Source organism: Stegodyphus dumicola, chromosome 5 (assembly GCF_044657685.1).
Source record: "Stegodyphus dumicola isolate Sdum_Otavi_A_Nest chromosome 5, ASM4465768v1".
NCBI classification, from domain to species: domain Eukaryota; kingdom Metazoa; phylum Arthropoda; class Arachnida; order Araneae; family Eresidae; genus Stegodyphus; species Stegodyphus dumicola.
This window is the reverse complement of record NC_140772.1, coordinates 116,276,265-116,294,786: the sequence shown is the minus strand read 5'-3', so window position 1 is coordinate 116,294,786 and position 18,522 is coordinate 116,276,265. Positions and strand designations below refer to the sequence as shown.

The 18,522-nt window shown below is 29.6% G+C and overlaps 2 protein-coding genes across 6 annotated transcripts in view; one reads left to right on the top strand and one right to left on the bottom strand.

Annotated features, from left to right (window-relative positions):
- The window catches only part of IA-2 (tyrosine phosphatase IA-2), a 991,654-nt gene that overhangs the window by 224,178 nt on the left and 748,954 nt on the right, over positions 1-18,522 (top strand). The gene's annotated exons all lie outside the window — the stretch shown is intronic.
- The window catches only part of LOC146997207 (uncharacterized), a 78,870-nt gene that overhangs the window by 8,745 nt on the left and 51,603 nt on the right, over positions 1-18,522 (bottom strand). The window lies entirely within an intron of this gene.

Genomic DNA, 18,522 nt, shown 5'->3' with positions numbered 1-18,522 from the left:
TTTAGAAGTGTAGTAACTTTACTACGTACAATAGCACGTTTCTTTTTCTCTTTTGCTAAATCATCCATTATGTTTCGTTTTCAAAGATCGATACCAAGAACAAATAAATTAAATTTCTTAGCTTTCAAAAGGTAATTCCCCTTGCCGCGGGTTTCAGACACCAGAAAAATGTATGTGTTGTCTCTCTCTTCATGAGTCATAAATTCAAAGATCGTTTCGTTTCAGGAGTCAAGGTTGGGAGAGCATTAGAATTTCAAATCAAAACTTCAAGATTTCTTAGAACATAGAAATAACATTTATTAACGATAAACTTATATTACTTATATTACTTCCGCCTATAGCGGCCATGAAACATAATCAAGCATCAAATAAATATGACATGCGCCATTGTTCATGTTCAAGCGTCAAGTGATATATTTTTTATCGGCGCGCATCAAGAGCGCCACCTATCTACCAAAAAGACGGAACAGTATGTATATTTATCCCATTGTTATAAAACGTATGACGTAATCCTACTACGAATATGGGCATGTGGAAGCCCAAACTTTGAAATTTGGAATTTGTTTTATTATGGATTTCATATTTTGTAAATCTTTAAGGAACTTTTGATTAACAAGCTCAAGGATTTCAAAGCGAACAATGACAACGTTGGACAGAAAAAACATTTTTATCTCCAGCGCGTCAGACTGCGTATCGGAAATTCTAAGTATATACTCAATTTAAAACTATTTTGCGATATTGCTCTTCAACTGAATTTTATGGTTAAAGTGCGAAGAACATGATATTTAATAAATAAAGGTAACACACAAAATGTATAAAAAACGCCCCTTTGGACGTAATTTAAAATTTGAATCCTTTCAGATTTTTTAATTTGTTAAAATTTTTCTTTGTTGACATAAGTAGGAAATTGACTTTAATTTTTTTATATATATTACTTGTTTATTTTGGCGGTTGAAGACGCACAGACAATCTAACATAAAATCTGTGATAGTCTTTTCCATCTAATACTTTCTTTTTATTGAAAGGTTTTAACATTATAAATAATATTTGTGTATAATTTTATTTATTTAGGGTAAGTAATGTATTTCTAATGTTAAAAAGTCAATTTCCTGTTGTTGAAGGATGTTTTCATTTATCGAGTGATATTTTAACCCGAACAGCTACTGGTACGGTGCACATGATATGGAATTTTATTCTAAAAATTTATGCATGTATCTGTTTGATGAATTAGTGATAGACTTAGATAGTGGTCCTAAGCTGATGTAAAAAGGAAAACTAAAAGAAAAGTGATAACATAAATAAAAAATTATATGTATTTCCAGAGTTTGTCAGATAAATGTACACGCACTTTAATGAAAGAAATTACGTTATTGTATGTTATTACCGAACTTAATTACAGGTTAATTTAATCATAAATTATATTAAATTTAATACAATATTCCTGTACCTGTACATATGTAGTTACTTAGAGTACTCACAATGTCAGAGTTGTGGCCATTAGCGACCAGACGTATAGTACAACGGTGAGGGGATTACTTAAACAATGTTGGTCATTTTGCGTCTCCGAAAATTGCTACACATACCGCTGTAATATCTTGACAAAGGACGTTTAGCTAATCGATTTCCTGCGCTATACAATGTCCTTCAAGTACACTCTGATTCATTATCACATGTCATACATCACGTATTGCACTCATGAGATTACCGATATATGTTGAGCAAACACCATACTACATATTGCAAAGTTAATTCAATTCACCTTCCAAGCCAGCTAAGCAGATATCATATATTAAATCGTATATATTTTTCTGACATATCGTGTGTGTATAATAATAATAATAATTTGAAAGGTTTCAAATTTTATGTTCTTGCTGATCTCAAAGGTACCAGCCTGCTGTTATACTCCTACTATCCTCTTTTTTTTTTTTTTTTTTTTTTTAAGCTATTTTGTTAAGCATGATTTTTTTATCCTACGCCATATACAACTCAACAGCAAAATTACGAAATTTTTGAAAGCGGCATAGCAGTATATGTTTGGAATTTCCGATGCAGCGTGAAGTGTTTGACACACATTTTTCTTTGTCTTTTTTTTTTTTTTTTCTTTTTAACAGTTCATGATATCAATGTTCAGTTTTCTTACTAAGATGGCCTTACCAATCTTTTTTTCGCTTTTTATTATTAACGGTTTGTGTGTTTACTTGATTTATTAAATATCATATTCTTGGCGCTTATACCAGATAAAATTCGATTCAACAGCAGAAAAATCCCAAAATATTTTAAAATGGCATACTTTTGAAATTTCTGACAAAGTGTCTCGCAAACTGGAGATATTTGTTTTCGTACGGTGTTGCCAGTACTCACTTTTGAATTGTTGAGTTTGTTAATCAGAAAATCGTTAACGTTTTACAAAATATGAAATAGGTTGTAAAACAAATACTATAATGGTCTAAGTACAGTTGTTTTATCACAGTGTGAGAAACATACGTACATACTTTCAAGCAGATGCTTCATTATTTAATTTCCTTAAATATAATACAGGACGATAATACTTGGTGCCAAGAATTAGAAAAATGATACAGCCGTTTGTAGTGACTTGACGCAAAATACCGATTTGAGACTAATATTCCCCTGGATAACGCTCCTTTGGGCTAATAATAATAATAATAATAAAATTAAACATTGTAAATATTCAAAGAAATAAATGGACACTCTTTCTGGATCAGTAGAAAACTCACACCGAGGAATAAAATAAAAAACAAGCATTAAATTATTTGTAACATCTCATAAGATTTTTATAACACATATTAAAATTTAGTTCATTTTGTGTCAAATATTGTCCATTTGGAGAGTAGGCATGAATAATAAGACGTAAACTAGTATTTATACACTTTCAGTTTGTTCTGCGTGTTTTATTTTGATTAAGTATCTTGCGTCTAATTAACAGCGAACTGCAATTACATGTTTACGCCGTCTAACTATTCGAACCTCAAAAACATAAAAGACCTCTTAAACCTGAGTAATTAGGTCCTTTTTTAATTTTCTTGCTAAGACAGCTTTTGTTAATGGGGATAATAGCGTGCTTACGTGAATAATGAAAGTCACTGTAGTATATAATTCGTAGAGAATAAAAAATACGAAATTTAGTTACCTTTACTTAAAATAACAACTAAGTTTTAAAATTTCTTTTCTTTTCTTTCCTTAACATGCATGACCATATACTGTTTCGTAGAAGACTAAAAAGTGATTTTAAATATGTTTTTCTGTTTTTCTATTTATTTGTAATTAATAAAATGATAAAAATAGCATAAGATTGTTCAATTAATTAAAAATTTACATTAATCTGTATTTACGTGAGGAAATATTTTCTCTTTTGGCTTCAAGGGAGAACTTTGAGATGAAGATTTGTAACAGAATAAAATAAGAGAGCTATTTATTTAACCATTCTGCATAGCTTAAAGAGAAGCTGGTTGTGATATCATTTAGCAAAATTTGTAATGCTGATAATGCCATGCTTTTGAGTGTTCACTTTCTGGTCGTTTTCATTTTGAAGGTAATGCAATTTAATATAATGGACTTATCATTTGCCAGATAATATAATTAATATGGTGTTTTTTAATTTCAATTCAAGGTCTTGATTCGGTGCGTTCATTTTTTTTCCTTTTAAAGTAGTATCTCCGTTTTATCTAAGGAATGAAAGGATTTTAGAATAGATAAAAGCTTATTACGTTTTCTCATGGATAACAGCGACATACACATTAGAATTTGCATTTTATTACTCAGTTTTTGCTTTGAAATACTTTTTGCTTTTAATTCAGTATAATTTTCATGAGCATTTTCAGCTGCCAATGTAATAATGTAAAACAGAGAAAATATACTAGGAATGTAGTTGTTTTTAATTTGTATTTTTTTTTTTTTTTTTTTTTTTTTTTTTTTGTGTGTGTGTGTGTGTGTGTGTGTGTGGTAACTTTTTATCTAAATTTAAAAATACATTTATCATATGTTTCTGCAATAAATTTCATCTTTATTTTTGCTCTAGAAGAAAGCAGATCAAATACATTTCATCTTCAGATGTATAACAATTTAACAAAGTTCTTTTTGGATAAAATTTATAATTTCTTAAAGCAATCTTATGGACAAGGAATGAAAAAGATGGAATACTTTAACTTAAATCATAAAAGATATTATTATTTAATACTAAAGAATTACATAATTGTCTTGTATAATACGGCTAGAGAACAGAAGTAAATAAAATATTGAAGGGGCTCATAGGATCTGCCCCTGCAGGCAAAAATCTGTATTTATTCTAACTCCATTCTAGCCATTAACAAAATGGATAATTTTTCTCGAACAGAAAATAAACATTAGTGCATTTTTCCACATCATTCACATAACACAGAAGCCATCGAAATGTCACGAAATTGGAAATATAAATATGAGATTAAAATTAAGCAAGAATTTTATTAGATATATATTTACAAATTAGTTAGAATTTAAGAAGTGTTTGCTTAATTTGTCCAGACTTTTTACCTGCATGGAAACAAAGAGTTTGCTGCCGCTCTTTCAGAATGAGGAAACTAGTGCATCAATGAATTTTTATTTTTCGTACAACTAATTAGATTTCAACAAAAAGTTAATTTATTATTATAAGTAGCTGATTAATATATATTTTAAAAGCATCGTAAAATATGTAAATAAAAATCCAGTAATTCACCTTTGAAGAGATTTTTGTACTTATAACCCGATACAAAAAGCTGTCTCTTTCTACTGTAAATACGCTTTCTTAACATCCTTACTGTACAGACAGCAAAGCTAACCACCTGAAAATTCCATCAATCAGAGAGATGCCCATAAAATAATGTCGTTTATCGTAAAGGAGTAAAAACTAAACCCATATTAATTGGCTGTTTCGATTTATTCGATAAGTTCAATATTCTGTGAGTAACATTTGAATTTTAATAATGACGAGAGCTAAGTTTAAAATTTCAGCTTTTTGCTAGCTCTTTGTTAAGAAATGTAATTTGCTTAGCAGTATTAGCCCTCTTTTTTTAGGAGTTCTAACCTTTTAACAGAACAAAAATGACTCTCCAGTCAGTTAGGCTATGTTTTAAATTTTACCAAACATTGTGGACAGAAAGAAAATATAAGAATTTGAAATTTTTGTCTTATTTGTGACTCACAGTCGTAATTAAAAAATTGAATTTGTCGTGAATTTGCGTTTTATATTATTTGCAATAACATGTAGTTTGCATATTATTATTTGATATTTTTAGCTTGTGATAAAAAATAGAAATGCATTTTCTAAATAAATGAGATGTATCCTATATAAGTTATATTTTTTCTCATAGCTAAGCACGTGTCAGATCTTAAACTCATTTTCCCGTAGCGGTAGTGTTGTATATTCGTGGTTTTGTGTGGGGGGAGGGGTGTCAATGACATGTCTCAGATCAGAATATACTCGGAAATTTTATTTCCTGAAGTAGAGTGATTTCCAAAGTATACGTGATATTCCATGATCCTGCCAGTGCAAATACCGAAGAGTATCTTGACTGGGTTTAAGAACCTTGCAACAGGATAATAATAATTCCCGTTTCAACTGTTTCATGTGCTGCCATCTGCCGAAAATAAAACTGACTATTTTAATTTTGATTTTTTTATTTTGAAAGTGCACATGCTATATGATCTACATTGTGTAATCTTAAACTGTATGTATACAGATGAACTGTTTTATAGTTTCTTTATATATTAATTGTATTTGCTGTTGGTTAGCTACTTTAAATAGATTAATAAGAAAAGAGTTTTCAATTAAATATTTCTAGTTCGAAAACTGAACTAGTATATATTATGTATTTAAAATCAGTAAATTTTGTTTGTATATTTGACATGTTTTAATATTTGAATAAAAAAGGTAGATTAATGTAATGTTTTCCAATATATAAATATGCATTCTAATTCTATGATTTGCGTAAACTAATATTTAAATTAATATTACACTTAAGTTTAAATATCAATTTATGCAATCTGATTCGAAGGTTCTGAAAAAAATTAGCTTTCATATTTTTATTTCCGCGAGATAAATAAATAAATAAAACCTAACTTTAAATTTTACTGTACGTTAAATAAATAATGTATTAGTATTTTATTTTTAAAAACACTGTAGAATTTTAATCATTCGACTGAGGGTGAGTAAATATGAAGGGGATCGCGATCGCAGGAACTTTAAAGGCATCAAGCGGAAAAACAAAAATATGAAATTTGTTATTAGCTATAATAACGCCAAATGAGCTTTACGCACTTTATTATAATTTTCAATGCACTGTAACAGTTATTTGGAATCTTAAGTTTACGAAAAAATTTTTACTAAGGATTATTCATAGCGAATTTCTTTATCTTCATTTTTATTAATAATGTCTAATAAATATTTGTAATAATATATAAAATTCTGCTTTTTAATTTATAAAGAATATTAATCAAAATTTTTTTCATGCGAGTGTATTTTGATGTTCATCATTTTACATCTGCTGTTTTACTTAACTTCATATGCTGCGAATTTATTTTGCTGATTACAAAATTTTGCATCTTATACGCATTCAATACGCCTGAGTAAGTAATACGTAAAATCTACAAGTAAAACATGCTGTTTTTTACTACAGAAATGCTTAACAGAAGCAAAATTTACTAGAAATAAGATTTTTCATTTTCTTTTACGTGTCTAGAAAAGACAACAAATAAGAATGATTTTGAAGAAATTTTATGTTCCGTAATATTCCATGACCTTTACAGTACAGTAAATTTCGTAAAAAGAACTGTTGTCTACGTTTGACAAGTCCCTAATTATCAGCAAAACGTCTTTTTCTTTTCCCAAAGTAAAATATATTTTTAGATAACTTGAGAATTTAGAATAAACATATTTTTAAAATTCAAATTGTAATTTCTCAGGACCTGAACTTTAACGTATCTATACTATTAACATCTGTGGGCGTCTGTCTGTCTGTTTGTTTTTGGCATTATCTCCTTCGGTACGGCGGGGAGTTAAGTTTCGAGAGAGGTACTCCCCCCCCCCGGATTCCAAAAATTTGTAAGAAGCCATTTCGACCATTCTCATATTCGTACGACTTTAATCACCCGGAATATCTGTTAAAAACTCTGAAAACGATCATTTTCGCACTCATTTTCGGAGTGGCAACAGTCTTACGAGCTGGAAGTAAAAAAATATACGTTATTTCGAAAAGTGTTTACACTGCTCGCTTTCAAATCGTAGAGTTTGGTAATAAAAAATTTGTAATTTAACAAACTGTGAAATAAAAATAACACTGGCAAACATTAAATGTGTTATTGTTACATAAAGTCATATTCTAACGTTGCACAAAGCACGCGATTGCGTAAAATATTTCACTAATGTCAGCATTTTAACTACATAGCTCAACAAGATACATAATCAACAACATGAGATGAAATTTGAAAGTTAAATATCTTAGGCTTTACTAAATGGGTTACATGCTGTAGCGTGAAAGATAACCATACTTCTTTTCAGGCAATAGCAACACATTGCTCTGAAATAGCCGAGTTTGTTGATTAAAATTTAAAGATAAATATCTTACATTTTACCGAATGGCCACAGTCTGGGGCAGTGGAAATCAGTTAGCTTAGAATAGATAGAGTAAGCATGACATCCAAAAAATGAAGCCAAGAAAGTGTCAACAAGATGACGTCACAACTTAGCACGGCGACCGCCATACAATGTACGAAAAAGACTTTGAAACTTATTGTTAAATAATAAGGACTTTGAGAGTAAATATCAACGTCCGCAGGCTCAGAAAAGTGTCTTTAGGCATAATTTTCATAAAATTTCACTGAAAGTTTCATTGGTCTTCCAAGTTATCATGTATACATTTTTCTTATAGTTACCATTTACACATTTTTATGTACCTAGATTTTATTAAGTTTGAAATAGACAGTGTAGCCACTGCTCGTTTTTGAATTGCTAAGTTTGCTAATAAAGAATTCATTAAATTAATGAAATATGTGAAATAATTAAAAATGCATCGTAAATTCAAAATTCGGGCTTCGATGTGCACATGTTCGAGTGAAGGACTATGTATATTCAAACTTTGGTGGCTCTGATACCGCCGATTTTCTACAGTGCCAGGAACATACATCTTCATTATTTTCTAATAGAAATAAACCAAATGTATTGCTATTTTTCTAACACTAATTTAACCAATCATTCCAAAACAATGATTCTAGATGCAATAGAAAGTATACAACGAACTATAATGAATCCTACAGCTAAAAAATATTTACGATATTGCAGTGTTATAATACTATAGCTGCAGCAAATGTTCCTCCGATAGATTTTCGTTTTTTCACTTAGAATAATTTTAATTAAATAAAGGCAGACGTACATATGTGTGTCAGTGTCCTTGAAGAGGCTAATAATACATCTAATCGATAAAAATATAAATTATGTTAAAATATAAAAAAATTAATAAGAGATATTTCTAATTCCATATATTACATACTTGGTAAATCGTTTGCTGTTCAGCTTTTATTATTAAGGAACAAATATTTGTATAAAAATACACAGAAATAAATTATGAGAAGAAAAATATAATTTTAAACAGCATTATCTGTGAATTAACCATTTCATTGCATAGTTGCAATTATGTGTGTTTACTTTTAATGTTTTATAAAAATAAATGCATTATAATTCTGAAAATGAAAAGGAAACATGCACTACTGTTAAAATGCTGAAAACGTTTGTTAATACATAAAATGCTTGTTCGCATAATTATAATCCAATAGTTCTTTCGAGCTCAGTTAAGAAAATATTGTGGCTTATTATCTCCAAACGATACATGGCGGCTTGTTGATACAGCAACTTTAAACTTCTAATAAGTGGCAACGAAATGCAATAGCAACGAAGAACTTTTATTTGGAAGTGATAGCAGAAAATAGCTTTAGAATATGTTATAGTTTTGAAACAGTAAAAGAAATTTTTAATATTTATGTATTCTTTCTTTATTGATTATACCAATCTTAAATTAATAGAAAAACCAACAAAATAGGGTTACTACAAGACTGCTAGGAAGACTTCTAATTTCTAGCAGAAAGTCTATTATTGCTACGTATGATGTTCTTACTTGTAATGAATCAGGATTCTGGAAGTTGGAAGTAGACATCTATTACAAAAACGATTTCATCTTAACCAACGTACCGAAAGGTCATGCATTATTTTAAAAGATATTTCAGATTTCAGAGGTAAAAAATTTCATTTACAAAATTTTCTTTTATTATTATACTTCTTTTTCTGCTGTTAAAGATGTCTAAACATTAAGTTCCAAAGTGTATAAATATTTTTAACAAAAGAATTATATTTTCGATAATGCTAAAAAGTAAAATAATGTTTTCAAAATCATTTATTACATTACTTAAAAAATATCTAATCGGGAAATGTTATTCTGAAATACTTATATAGTTCAAGTAGTAGGAATTTCAAATTAGGCAATAAAATCAACCTAAAATTAGCGTAAATATTTTAATAAAACTCTGCTGATTTGGAAAGCGATCAGATACAGGTCACTTTTTAGGATCCAAAAATGTTTTTCTGCAGAAAATCTAAAACTAAAGGTTGCTTTTGTGTCTAGTTTCAAATTTTTAATGTTGCTTCTTCATCATACGTTATATCTCCATTTATTAATAATGAAGAATGTGGGGGTATGCACAAATGTATGTTTGAATGTACGCTTCTCGTATTATGGAAAAATGACGCCACCAAGAGTCCCAAAATTTTCAACGCACGTCGTTCTTAAACCGGACATTTGCACTTTGAAGGTTAAATTTTGAATTTCGAATTTATTTATATATTTATTTCGTATTATGAGCGAATTTAATTTGGTTAAGAAACTTAACGGTTTAAAATCAATCCGTTGCTACTCGTCAAAGAGTAAGATATTCAAGTTTCAAATTTAAGCATTAAAATCAGCGATTTAAAGAAATCTGTTGTTATTGCTCGAAATAAAATATTTTTATCTTCCACGCCCCAGCGTACAGCCGTTCTACAAAGCGTTAGATATTTCAAATTTTTCGTCCAAATTTACCGTCTGCTATTGATTTATATATTAAGCATTTTAAAGCAATAAATGCTCTAAGTCTATATTATTATAAATTATAAGTTGGGTACGTGAAATGCACTAGCTGAATACATTAAAATTATTATATGTATTTTCTTTTAGGTACTGTTATGTTATCAGGACCGGATTAAGAAATGTATGCATATATGCATGGATATACGTGTTCATGTATGCATGTATGTATGAAAGTACGAAAGTATGTGTGTGTATTTATATGCACATATATGTGCATACATAGGTGCATATATTCATACATTTTTTAATCTGATCTCGATAACAGAACAGTACCTTCTTTTTTATAATAACTTAGCTGGCCGAGGAAATGGCTCAAGCATGAATTTTGCAAAGTTTTTAAGATTCTAAGACAGTAATCAGAAATATTTAACGAAAATGAAAATGTTTTTTCATACACTTTTAGAAAAGAAACCATTGACTAAAGTATTTTCGGTTTTCAGTTTTTTTTTTTTTTTTAATTCTTATACTTTGTGATATATATGTGTTGTTTATATATATACATTTATATATTATATTTCATCTTTGAGTTACTTGGGTTTAAAGCACGTGATAGGGGGGGAAAAGTTTTCTTTTAACAGTAGAAGTACTATAATTTCTTACAAGATGAAGATGGTACTTTTGCACTGGACAAATTCGCTTGTAATAATGTTAGTTTTCCAGCATTATAACAACGAAAACATACGAGAATATTTTCGTTGCACATATATAAACATTATACACTGGTAAACAAGGATTGTGATCAAATGGAAGGACTTGTGCTGCCATCTTTTGGTCATTATGAATGCTTTCATTTGATAAATTTTGTAAATTGCGGTACCTAAAATTCAAGTAGCATTTTTGACATTAGCAATCACAAGCGGATTCACAACTTAGAAAAATTTTCACAAGATGCACTATAGGCTTTAATGTATTTGCTATCCTGGGCGTAAAGATTTTTAGCTCCCTTACATTAAAAAAAGAATCTGTCGAAATTATGAAAGAACTTTGTGTTGAATTTAAAAAATATTAATTATTCTCTGAGACACTTCTCTGCTCTGGAAGTCTCCCTGGCTCATCTCCCTTAAAGCTGTTTCTGGATTACTAAAATATTTGGAACTGCAAAAATGATTATGTATGGAGATATCTCATATTCTTGATGTCAAAGTTCTTAGGTTTAGTCAAGTAATGAAAATTTTCGTTTTGCAATTCTGAACTTTTTCAGTGGATGAAGTTCAAAGAATACACAATGAAAGGGATAGTTCCTTTCTCTAGGTCTCACGATTTTAATGGTATGAAAAAAAATTTATCTTTTCTACACTTTCAAATATGTCTTTCAAGAGTTGTGAAAAGGTAAAGCGAGTTGTATTATTTGAACTAATTAATTCTATAAGCATTAAGATGCTCATTTACCCAACTTCACATTTTCTTACTTTTTTCCATTCTGTATTCCTGCATTATGCGCGCACCTTTTTTAAGTAACATCCAGACTAATCATTTTGTGTAAATAAATCTGTCAAAGTATCATAATTGAAGTTCCAATGAAATTCAGGAAAAATTATATATTCCGACTTTAAGAAAAATTAATTGTTTTTATTTTCTGACTTAGAAGCTAAAGATGTCGCTGTAAAGATGTTTTTCAACTCAGCAAGAGGAAGAAGCCGCAGTTAACAACTTACAGCTTTAAAGCGAACATATTGCTCACCCTTAATTTTTTATCTTCTAAAGTTAATTATCATAAAATTTCGAAATATCTAATATTATTAGTAGTACTAAAAACAAAATTATTCAAGAGTAAAATAATGTAACTTCACATCAGTCGCATCCACTGGAAATATTTTAAAAATATTCTCTGGCAGCAAAGCTCAAAATTAATATCATTCTCGAACCGAATTACATAATTTGTAGTACTTTATTGATTATGTAGTATGTATAATTAATTAAAGTATTAATCATTTATGCTGTATATTTGTGTACAAATAACATATATACAAACATATTTGATGCAATTTCCTTAACTTAAACCAAGTTTTCTTGCATGAATTTCTTTGTTTAATTTGCAAAGAATGCATAAGTTTAGTGTATAAATTATAGCATCCCAGATAGAATTTTTCTTGCGATTGTGCCTAGAGCGAAAATTCAGTGTTTCATTCTAAAAACATTGAGAGACTTTTCTGTTGTCAAAATAATACTTGTAATGTAATTATAATTATAGATAACTGAATAAACATTATTAGCAAGGTTTAATTTTTAAATTCAAAATTATATTGTAATTTTTTATAATTATTTAGCAACATGTATTACGTTTGTTTTTCATTTTTTTTTTTTTTGTTTTTGTTTTTGTTTTATTTCCCGTTAATTTACATTTCAGATTTAAGCTACACTTCATTTTTGTTATTAACTTTAACCTATTTGTTACTGTCAGTTTAAAAATGACATTATGAACTTTTATTTTACAGAATAGATAATGCTTTCATGAAATCTTCAGATATTATACGTACCGTTCTTACTGCCAGATTTCGGTCATACATCAACCACGTAACTTTCTCAAACATGTTACAGCGCCATCTACTGTTTTTCATTGCAATTAAAATAAATCCGACATAAATACACGCTCGTTTAAAACGCCAGAATCAGACCCTAATTTCTAAAATAAGAAGCGTCGGAGATTTGTGGAAGTCCCGCAAAAAATAAAGAAAGAAACAAATAAAATTAAAGATTCAATTTAAGACTCACTACTTTATTTAGAAGTAATCGGTCAATTTAAGACTTACTTCTTTACAAAACTTTTTATTACTTTTTTAATTTAATTTAAGACTTCTTTATTCAATTTAATACTTCTTCTTTATTATTAATTTTCAATTTAAGACTTACTTCTTTATTGGCGGGCATGATCACGAACAAATTAAAATAATGAATACTTTATGAACATCTGTAGAACACATTGTGCATGTTAAAGGGATTTGGTCAATGCTGTTTCATTTTAAATTCAATCTTGTTTTGTTTATTTATTAGTTCAAAAGGGCGATTAGTCTCGAAACGTGATATTGCATTCGAGTCCGCTGCCATTCAGCAATATGTAAGATTTTCAAATTTTTTTCTATCTTTCAAATTTATTCATTCTGTTATTGATTACAGATATAAGTTAATAGATGCAGTTCTTAATATTATATTTTTACTTTTTAATCGGATTGATTTATATAAAAATGTATTTAATTCATGATATATGTTTTCTCACTTTTCAAATATACAGAAGACTGATCCCTTGTTAGTCTAAATGTGTATTTACTCAGTATCCTATAAAATGTTTGATATCGCTATTGATAATCTCCACTGATAAATTGTATTAAGCTCTAAAAGGGTTCTGTTGGTCGACCACAGAAATCGAAACTTTTCAGACTTAGAAAAATTAGTCATTTAAAGCTGGTAACATTAAAAGCTGATATATATATATAGAGAGAGAGAGAGCCAGTAGATTTGCAGAAGGAAGAAACGGGAAAAATATTCAACGCCTTCGTCGAGATTCGAGCTTCGAACCTCCTGATTGCTACTGGACTTGCTTCTAATTACACCATGAAGGCATGCAGTTTGGGATAAAATACATTACACATATTCTAAACTAAAAAATTTTCAGGTTCAGCCTATTCGACCTTCATCTGATAAAGTACGTTTAATATGGTGAAAAATATAGATACAAAATTTTGCAGAAACAGACAGAATTAAAATTATAGGTATAACTGTCAAAAAGCACATATAATGGCAGTCACAAGTATTGAAAATATAAATATAAAATTATATCACAATACTTGTGTGATCACAAGTATTGAAAATATAAATATATAAATTTACCACTGCCCAAGTATAAAAAGACAATACAGATGAGATAATTCCAACCAAATACTTTAAGTTGGTGTTTTTCAATCTGTGGTCCTCGACGCCTGCTACTGAACTAGCTCATTCACATTTGGTTAAAATCCAGATATGCCAAATGCCTCCAATTTCAATGGTTAATACGAGCTTAAAATTGCGCGCACTTTTCTTCTGCTTTCATTTCGTTTCAGGTGGAACTTTGAGAGATGCGTTTCGTTGCACTATATAATATTTAAATTTTATATAATGATATTTATTAATCATTAATACAGTAAAATTATGTGGTATTTAAAAACAAAGTGAGAATATATGTTTTGATTATCGGTTGTTTATTGAGCAAGATTAGTTCACGATTTATAGTATTTTTTATAAAATTTCATGCACATAATTTTGTTTAGTGTGATTTTCTAAACATTAGTTTTAAGACAGAATTTTAGAAGAAAAAAAAAACATTATACTCATTTATTGGTTTATAATTTGCTTAAAATTTTAATCACTTTATATTCCACGGTAGTTTTTTTTATTGCATGTACAAACGCAGCATTACTTTATTTTGATGTTCTGAATTTCAGTAAGCTGTTGATATCAGTCGTCTAGCATAATGTAAAACTACAATTACAACTCCCCGTCTTCTAAACAACCAATTTATGAATCGTGGCCCCCCTAAATGCAACATATAGTCAACAAGGCCGCTGATCTTCAAGATAAGTATGTTGAATGTGATATATTTTTTATATTACAGAGTGTTATAAATTTAATTTAACTTTAAATTTATTTTAGTTGCATAAAAATATATAAAGGAAAAGTAAAATAATCTTTAAAAGTCATTATGATGACTATAATATGAAACTAAAATAATAATCCAAGATCTGTATTCAAAATTTTTTTGATGGATTTGTGCCTGAGTACTATTGGAAATGGATTGGTTTGCTTTATTTAATTACGGCAAAGCACTCGAGGGCAACCTGCCAAAAGAGAGGGATAGCTTCGTGGAAGACATTCTAAGGGAAACTAGCTGGCATATTCGTTACACATGGAAAAACCCCGAAAAGGCTCATGCAGAGAGCCCAGAATTCGCCTAGAGTATAACCCAGGTCAATGGAAAAGAAATCTGATTGCATAAGGAGAGAAGGAGTTTATAATAATGGCAATAATAAAAGTATTATAGATAATCATAAGTTTCATCACATTAAAAAGAAATATAAATATTTTTAGCTTTCTAAATCAATGAACTACGTTTTCTAAACTATTAGTAAAAATAAATAACTATAAGAATTCGCAACCATCAAGCAATTTTAGGTTTTTTATATCTTTGTACGAAACAGAGAAAATATTGTAATCACGAAAATTGTCGAGTATCATATTTCAACGAGAATATTCATTTTGACCGCTCTCGAATCCATTTGAACGATGTTTCTGCGTGACATCTCTACGTGAGAACAGAAGAAAGAATTCTTTTTTTTTTTTTTTCAAAGCGGATTGTAAAGTGATTTAGAATGGATTCAGAAAAGATTTGTTCCTGACGTCTGTACGTACTAATGTGTGTATTTCGCATAACCAAAAAACGAAAAGTGGTAGAACTTTGAAATCTTGTATATGGGAGTACTAAAACATGTAAATATGCACCTCCGTTTTTGCTACAATCAACCGCCTCAAACGTATGTAAATAAGTATATATATATATATATATATATATATATATATATAGGTAAATAAGTATATAATATATATATATAGGTAATCTATATATATATATATATATATAGGTAAATAAGTATATATAGATCTTAATATCATTGAAGACTTAGAATTGCGAGCCCTTTTACAACTTGGAACCAAATTTCGTCCTACTTTCAGTATCAATAAACACTTTTGCCTCAAGCAATTCAGTCAAGATCTAGATAAATTTATCATCTTAGTAATAAATCCAATTCACCTACTACTACTTTTCTTGAATGGAAAGCTGCACTGATTAAAGAATTTCAACATTTACTTTTCAAGACACCTTCTTTCAACTCTTTACACAATAAGAAGCAAATCTATAATCTTATTAAAAAACAACAAGATAATTTTATCATTACAAAAATTGACAAAGCCAGCAACAATTTTAGTGTTATTTGAAAAAAGTTTTACTTCAACCTTCTGCATAAAGAACTAAATAGTAATTGCACTTACCAAAAAATTACTGCCAGCACTAAAATTCTTATCAATAAATTTAACGCACTACATAAAAGACTCAAGATACATCCCCGAAACTATAATAACAGATTTGCAAATCTTTATGCGCTACCAAAATTTCATAAGTCTCCTATTAAATTCAGGTTTATTGCCAATAGTACCAAAAGTTGTCTTAAAGAAATAGATTATCTTTTTGCAAAAAAACTTCGTTTAAATCGTGACTTAATTAATAACTATGATTTTAAGGATCTGCATTGCAACTGGATGATTTCAAGTAATGAGCTAGTGATCAAGGCAATTAATTCACTTAAAAATAGACCATATACAATGCTACGATTTCGAGAACCTATATACTACCTATATACCACTTGAAGAAATTTATACAAGCTTACTTGCTCTACCAGATATAACTCCACATATTTCGACAATAATTAATACCGAAAAATGAAAACTTTTTCTTTCAAGCGTGCTTTTCAATAATTTTATTCTCTTTAACAATAGCATCTATAAACAAATTCAAGGAATTCCAATGGCAGTTAATTTTTCAAGTGCTGTGTGTGAATTATTCCTTTTCACAAAAGAATTGACCTTTGTCCGTTCACTAAGTAAAGAAGAACATAAATTTTACCAACACATCTATCGTTACATTGATGATATCGTTGCTTTTAACAACCACCACAAAATAGAAACTGCTAATATCTACCCAACTTGCTTAAAACTAAATAATACAAATACGGTGCAAAATAATGTAGTCTACCTTGACTTAAATATTATTGATTACAATTTTATTAAAGTTTACGACAAGAGGAGAGAATTCACTTTTTCTACACTAAAGTTAACCAACTGGAATTCTAATATTTCCAAAAGAATCATCATTAACACAATTTTTTCACAGCTACTTAGAATAAAAAGAATATGTAATACTACAAAACACTTACAAGAAGAAATACTTTACTTCGTCACAATTTTGAAAAATAACCAAATTCCTCATGAAATAATTAAAAATACTTTAAAAAAAGCTGGCATTAGCCTTACCAATTTTTAGATAATTTGTTTTGGATAATGAAATTTTATACTTAAAGCCCAATGGGACGGTATAAAGTGGATGGCTGATTCAGATAATCTATTGTAAAAATGTACAGATTTTTCTCGTCACTACATTTTCTTTCCTACAAAGATTTTGGCACTATACTTTAACTCTTTCGCATCGAAGTCGCCCGTAGCGCCCGTTCATTCAGGCTACGGCAAACCGCCCCAACACCTCGTTTATTTTCTACCTAGTTCTTTCCCCTCCACGTTAGTGTATGGCTCATTGGTTTTGCGAGTTGTTAAAAGACATGTCAATCATTCTTTTGAAGCAAATAAAGGAGAAATACGGAAAGCTATTGACGTTCGCAGGTGCAATCCGGCCCTAAGGTGAAACTGCACACAATGGATGAATGGATGAAACCGCAGAAGGGGAAAAGGAAAATTATTCCAAGACAAATTCGTAAACACGGGCGTTTTCGATGTTTGTTGAAAACAGATTTGGTCGTCTCTCGATGCGAAAGAGTTAATACTATTGTTTAAATAGTTTTGAATTACTTAGATGGCCAAATTCTACTATTATTAACAAATCGGGCCTTTTCATTTTTCATAGTAGCTTGACCGCCCTCTAGCTTGAAGAATGATGACTTTTATTAACAAATGACTTTTTTCCATTTTACTTTCTTTTGTGGCCAAAATAAGTATCTTAGCTGAATTGGCCATTTATTTCACTTTTTTGAAGCAGTTTTCTTCTTCTAACAACTTGACTGACGCCATTTTGTGTTCTTTCCATGTCTTTTCGCGTCTCTCAAACCCTCTTTAGCGAAGGGGGGGATAAGAGTTCCCGCCAAATTTCAATCTAAGCGCATTGGCCTATACGGAATAGCATTGTTTCACCCACTTACGTCACACGACGAGAGGGATGGTTGGTAGAACACGGAGGGAATTTGCACCCTTTTTCAAATCTGTTGCGCGATCCAGAGGTCGGCCCAACCCAGGTCTGTTTTTTTAGTTTCTTTTGTTTTATGTGTTTCTTAAAAATTTTTTGGTCCTAGTAAGACCCATCGGCGTTTGTTTTCAGGCGAGTTTAATTGCATATTTATTTGATTTCAGTACCATAATCTTTATAAAAGTTTTTTCTTCTTTAAGCTAGCAGGACCAGCCCGTACGTTATTGTAATTTTGACTAATAGCAGACCGATATTTATTTTATTTTGATTTTAATTTTGTATTGCTCGGAGTTGCATTTACCTTTTTTTACACCTTAATGTGTTTTTCTGCGGACGCGTCGGGAAAAAGGAACAGAGAATTGACGCTCCAAAAAGATT